The sequence below is a fragment of the Dryas octopetala genome, unplaced genomic scaffold (genome assembly GCF_963921425.1).
Source record: "Dryas octopetala unplaced genomic scaffold, drDryOcto1.1 SCAFFOLD_81, whole genome shotgun sequence".
NCBI lineage: Eukaryota > Viridiplantae > Streptophyta > Magnoliopsida > Rosales > Rosaceae > Dryas > Dryas octopetala.
This window is the reverse complement of record NW_028234389.1, coordinates 169-6,109: the sequence shown is the minus strand read 5'-3', so window position 1 is coordinate 6,109 and position 5,941 is coordinate 169. Positions and strand designations below refer to the sequence as shown.

General features: G+C 34.1%; 6 non-coding genes across 6 annotated transcripts; 3 read left to right on the top strand and 3 right to left on the bottom strand.

Annotated features, from left to right (window-relative positions):
• The first annotated feature begins 3,126 nt into the window (after nt 1–3,126).
• On the top strand, nt 3,127–3,218 carry LOC147272980 (small nucleolar RNA U61). The gene has a single exon (XR_015119813.1). It is a non-coding gene; the product is annotated as a small nucleolar RNA U61 (small nucleolar RNA).
• A 114-nt stretch (nt 3,219–3,332) lies between these two features.
• On the top strand, nt 3,333–3,418 carry LOC147272979 (small nucleolar RNA snoR14). Its single transcript, XR_015119812.1, has one exon. It is a non-coding gene; the product is annotated as a small nucleolar RNA snoR14 (small nucleolar RNA).
• Nucleotides 3,419–3,533: 115 nt separating this feature from the next.
• LOC147272978 (small nucleolar RNA Z101) lies at nt 3,534–3,628 on the top strand. Its single transcript, XR_015119814.1, has one exon. It is a non-coding gene; the product is annotated as a small nucleolar RNA Z101 (small nucleolar RNA).
• A 1,487-nt stretch (nt 3,629–5,115) lies between these two features.
• LOC147272977 (small nucleolar RNA Z101) lies at nt 5,116–5,212 on the bottom strand. The gene has a single exon (XR_015119815.1). It is a non-coding gene; the product is annotated as a small nucleolar RNA Z101 (small nucleolar RNA).
• A 121-nt stretch (nt 5,213–5,333) lies between these two features.
• On the bottom strand, nt 5,334–5,420 carry LOC147272976 (small nucleolar RNA snoR14). Its single transcript, XR_015119816.1, has one exon. It is a non-coding gene; the product is annotated as a small nucleolar RNA snoR14 (small nucleolar RNA).
• Nucleotides 5,421–5,549: 129 nt separating this feature from the next.
• LOC147272975 (small nucleolar RNA U61) lies at nt 5,550–5,638 on the bottom strand. The gene has a single exon (XR_015119811.1). It is a non-coding gene; the product is annotated as a small nucleolar RNA U61 (small nucleolar RNA).
• Between the last annotated feature and the right edge of the window lie 303 nt (nt 5,639–5,941).

The following is a 5,941-nucleotide window of genomic DNA, read 5'->3' as shown; positions in this document are numbered from 1 at the left end:
AGCATACTCACTTGACCATCGTGTACTCTTTTGTCCTTCGTCCAGGGTTATTTTGTCCCACTGGGTTTTGTTACCTGGCAAGGTTTTAATGAGGCACATCTTGGCATGGTCACCCTACTCATACTACATCCTGAAGATGTGTTGATCTGATATATACGCATTTGCTCATCTTTTCCCTTCGACCACGAGTTTTTCCCATTGGGTTTACCGGGCAAGGTTTTGGTGTAGCAACTCTAATGCACCCCGCTCCCATAGACATACTATTTGCCTATGATCCAGAAGATATGACTTCACCTACTTTCGAGGTTCTGATGCGACTACTCCACACCCACGCGCGTTGCACTCTTTTTCCTTCGACCAAGGTTGTTTTTGTTCCCACAGGGTTTTTATTACTTGGCAAGGTTTTAACGAGGCAACTTAGAAGCGCATAGCAGAGACAACACTAATGACATGGAATATCCAAGGGGGAGTGTTGTAAATATATTGTTTTATGTGGCTATCCCTGTAATTAGTTGTAGGGGCATACTAGTAAATATACAAAACCTAGTAAACCCTACTTCTATATAAGGATATTTATAACATGAATAAGATAGACTGATCATATTCTCTCTGCCTCCTCTCTTCCACAAACCCTAGTTTTCTACATACTTTTACAACAACTATTTGGTTACCTAAGGCTTGTTTGGTAATATTTATGTTCTTAGTTTCTTATGTTTGTGTTTAATCAAAGACCAACAAGAAAAAATGAGATGATAGTGAGAAAAGAGATGATAAATGTAAAAGGATGTATATGAATTATGAACGTACATTTTCAAACACTAAAATGAGAATTATGTGCATTCCATGAGTCCGTTGTAATTAAGATAACCCAACATAAAGACGACTAACTAATGACACCACTAAAATTACTCCAAAGACACTACAAGTCTACACTGAATAATGACAGCTAGATTTAATCTCAAGCAACTAATTAAAGCCTTCTATGTATTATCTGTTGAGAGGTTGAATATATTATATATAGGAACAGAAACCTGCAGTATCTTAATCAAATAATTATGTCTTTGGAGGTTTAGGAAGGTGATTCCAACTCTAGCCAGTCTCTTGAAGCTTCTTCAAACATGAGTTGATATCATTACAATACTGAATTAGTTTCACATTTTCAGGCATCAAACTTCTATTCTCTGACTCCAAGGCACAACAAAATTCATTCATAGCAGCATAGTCTTTATGAGCCTGACTCCAAGGCCAATTCCACCATAAGCTTCTGGCTCTTCGTCCGGGATCGTCTTGCGAATTCACGATTTGAGATCAGTCTTTCCATTTTTTCTAGTCTGTTGTCTTTGCACATTGAGCACTTTCATCAGAACTGGATGGGTTGAGAGAAAGCAATGAAGACATCATCACAACAGTCTCAACTTGGAACAATAAGATTTAAGAAGTGGACGCTTTTTTTTTTTTTTTCTCTAGTAAAAGGGTATTCGAATTTAGAATATTTTCTAACATATTAAAATGAAATACTACTAGACAAATAGCTAATTGGTAAATAGACTGTGAACGAAAAGTTCGAAGAGTGAAAGAGAAAGACTCATACAGAGTTTTATGAAGCTAAAGGGAATTTATAGTAATGTAAACCAATTTGGATATTACAAAAGTAATGGGGAAGAAAACTTTCTAGATCTTTAAGATGCTAATTCATTTATAGTTGTATGAAATCTCGGTTACAAAAGTTACCAATTTGTTTCCTGTTTTGGGTTTTATTATAGCTAGCTATGACTTATAGATACAGGTGCACACGGTTCGAATAACCAACCAACAAATGGCAATCCGACGTTGACGAAACTGATAAGCTCGGTACACCGAGAGATAGGTTTGGTTTCGGTCGGTACGTCGAGATCCGAAGAGAAAGATAGAGACGAAGACACCGGAGAGAGAATTTTTGAAGTAATTAGTACTTAAACGAACCAAGTTCCCTTAAGATTTTAAATATTTCATTTTGTTTCCACAAATCAAAATTTTATTTTCGTCAAATAATACTAAAGGACAGCGTCAAAGCCAAAGGTATTGATCGAGCTAATTGACCTTGGGTATAAGACATGTGCAATGCACATGATCAAATCATCAAAGTCTATTATTATTATTATTTTAAAGTTTGTTAATATTACTTGATGGAGGTCATATAATATAATAAATTGAGACAAAATAAAAATTTAAGTATGAAATTATGACAAATAATAATTTGGTTATCTAATTGGAATAAGTGTTAAAGTTCATGTACCAATATTGAAAAAAACCATTATATAAATTATTTTTGTTAGGGATGACAAAATTCTCCCACCCCTCCAATCCACCCTATATACATTTTTAACTTAATAAATATATACATATTTTAATTTTTGTTATGTCTTTCAAATTTAACATTGTTGTTTTATGATTTAATGCTTTTGTAATGTAATGTGTATACTATACTAATATACATTATAATATCAGTATGTTCACCCGCTCCTCTGATTGTCTATCAATGAATATTAATGATCGAAACTGTCTATATTTTAGGGCATCATTAAAAGATCACATTTTTAAAAAATCAGCCAAATTGAAAACTGTTTAGCCAATGTGTCATTATCAACATCATTTTAATTTTATCTAACGAATTGTAGTTATTTGTGCAGTTTAAATGGCCAAACAAATTCCGATTTAACTAATTTTTTATAAAGACTACTCTTGAAGAGAGATTTAAAAATGGACGGTCACGATTGAATTATCTGTTCTATCATAAGCGGATGATCATTTCTAATTATAGTATAATATACTATATATAGTTGTTTACTCATGTTGATTTGACATCATTTTATTAAGAAAAAAGGTTTATGAAAAGATATTAGGACCCACAAACTTGACGGGGAACCCGTTAACCCGGTTGGGACCATTTCCATCCCTAATTTTTATTTTTTAAAAAAAAAAAACAAATTGTTTTGGGTTAATTTATAATTTAAAAAGAAAAAGAAAGCTAGGGTTCCACTCCTAGTGTTTTATAAATAGCCTCTTTCTCCCCTCCCACTCTAAAAAGCCTCTTCCTCACCCTCCCTTATGTTCTCTCTGTGTTTGTAGCCAACCAACTGTAAGTGATTGCTTTGATGAAATTATTTTCTTGTGTCCAGAGACGGCAGCTTATGAGCACCGTCGGTGACGGTCGCAACCCTCTAAGAAGTTCTGAGCTCTCGCTTGGAAGCACATAGTCACACACACACACACACACACTCTGCCTTTCTCTTTGATGTTTTCATGGTTTGGTTATATGTTTTCTGTTCATTACGATGGATAAAAGAAAGAAAGTGAGGTGACGATAGAAATTCATGTCTGTCAATCCGCTGACTAACATTGTGTGATGTTACTGTGAATCCCGACAGGTTCTGATCGCTTTCATTCTATTTCCATCATATTCCCACTTCCAATCTCACTCACTCACTCACACTCACATGTGTCTCAATTGGGTCAAGGACTAAATTCTTGTTGCTGTAATATGCTATTTTATATATGGGCAGCTGATGAATCTCATTGTGATTAATGGGTAATTTGCGTCTGAATTCACCATTGATGTTTATTTCACCTTGGAGAACTGATGCCCTTTTTCTGTTTTCTTTTTAATCTTAAATGTCTATGCTTCAATTTTGTTGCTTTCAGTTTGAATTACCAATGAATTGCATGCCCATGAAGACTATCCGGCTTCAATCTTGTTGAAGTTTAACATTTCAACATTTTTTTTTTATGTACGTCAAGTAGCATTGGCAGCAAGTAGCTTTTACAATTGGAAATGCTCTTTGAGAATTGCCATAAGTGTTTTTTTCTTTTGGCCATAAATTGTCAAGCATGTTGGTATACTGAAATTTGGCCATATTTTGTAAATGCTGTTTAATGTTACCTTTCTTTTCTATGTCCATCTTGCTCCCACTTCCAATCTCACTCACTCACCCTCTTGTTGCTATTATATGATTTATTTATTTATTTGGGCAGCTGATGAGTCTCATAGTGATTAATGGGTAATTTGCGTCTGAAATCGCCATTGATGAAATTTCTCCATTGTATTAGTACTCCAAATAAAACCGACCCACTGCGGAAAGCCTATCAGTATTAAATAGTAAATTTTAATACTACCAAGTACTAAATTTTAATACTATTAGAACATCCCGAGTGGGTAGCTTTAGGTGGAGTAACATTTCTCAATTGAAGTGAATCTATGAAAATGTAGTTGTTTATTCATTATTGAAAACAAATGCTGGATTTTCCACCACTTGTTAACATTTTATATGCCACTAAAATCCGCTCAACCTTAAGGAGTTGAAAATTGAGACCCCAAATAATAGTGATATTTATTTTTGGGATGCCAAATGAAACAGCATCTTCAAAAAATTTAATATTACCAAATTTATTTTTGATCCAAATTTAATTCTTGGTTGGAGATAGCAAATGAAATTTCATACATAGTATCGGTAATCTAAATGAGAGAACCATTGTAGAAGGCCGAATAGCATTAAGTACTAAATCTTATCAGATCATCCACAATGATCTCTCTCAATTGGAGTAACATTTCAATAAGATTAATTGAAACCATTTGATGGAAACTATGAATTCTTATTTTCCACTACCTGTTAACATTTTATAAGCCAATGAAATCCTCTTAACTATGAATGAGTTGAAGATAGAAATATAAATCAACAAAATGTTGAAAACATAAAGCATCATCCTAAAAGATTCTAGCTAATTAAAATAGACCGAACAATTTATTAATGGTAATTTTATTTAAAAGGATAAACTAAATGACTAGCCATGTTCGCTAAAATTTAACAAAAATGAAGAGAACATTTGGAATTTCTCTTAACAAAGACTAAAATAAATAGGTGCAAGTGTGCAACACTACAAAAAAAAATGTCTAAGAAAAAGCAACTCCAAGTCTCCAACCATTTAAGATTTGAGATGGGGACACCCCTTGGTCAAAATGAACAAAACCACCAATTTTAGCTCACCATTTATACAATGACTCACTCAGACTGAAAGCAGCAATGTAAAAACAAACACAAAAAGGTAAAAAATAAAAATAAACAAAGATTTTGTATAGAACAAGGGCATCAGTTCTCCAAGGTGAAAGATTTAACATCAATGGTGATTTCAGTCGCAAATTACCCATTAATCACATGAGGTTCATCAGTTGCCCAAATAACTAAAAGAAAAATCTCTTAACAGAAAAAGCAATTTAGTGCTAAATTGAGACCCATGTGAGCGAGTGAGTGAGTGAGTGAGATTGGAAGTGGGGATATGATGGAAAATACAATAGAAAAGCGATCAGAACCTGTCGGGATTCACAGTAACATCACACAATGTTTGTCAGCGGATTGACAGATAATGAATTTCTATCGTCACCTCGCTTTCTTTCTTTTATATATCCATCATTCCTATAACCCAATTCAACCAAAAACATATTACCAAAACTTGACAATCATAAACAAAAAACACAGTGAAAGACAGAGAGTGTGTGTGTGTGTGCGGAAGAAAAAGAGCTCAGAACTTCTTAGAGGGTTGTGACCGTCATAGACAGAGCTCAAAAGCTGTTGTCTCTGGACACAAAAGAATTTCATCAACGCAAATCACATATACAAAAGACAGAGACAGGTATAGAGTTCGGAGTGAAGAAGAGGCTTGCAGGGGAGGATGTGAAGAAGAGGCTGAAGATGCAATTTATAGGCACAAGTGCACAACAAGATAAACCCTAGTGTTTTTATTATTTTATTGTTAATTATAAATGAGCCCAAAAAGCACAGCAAAAAAAAAAAAAAAGAGCCCAAAAAGAATTTGAATATGGGCTGGAACGTTGGGCTACTCTGCATTTGGTACCAGGGTTTTAAGTGTAAGAAAAAATTTGCATGGGCTTTAGAAATGGGCTATTAAA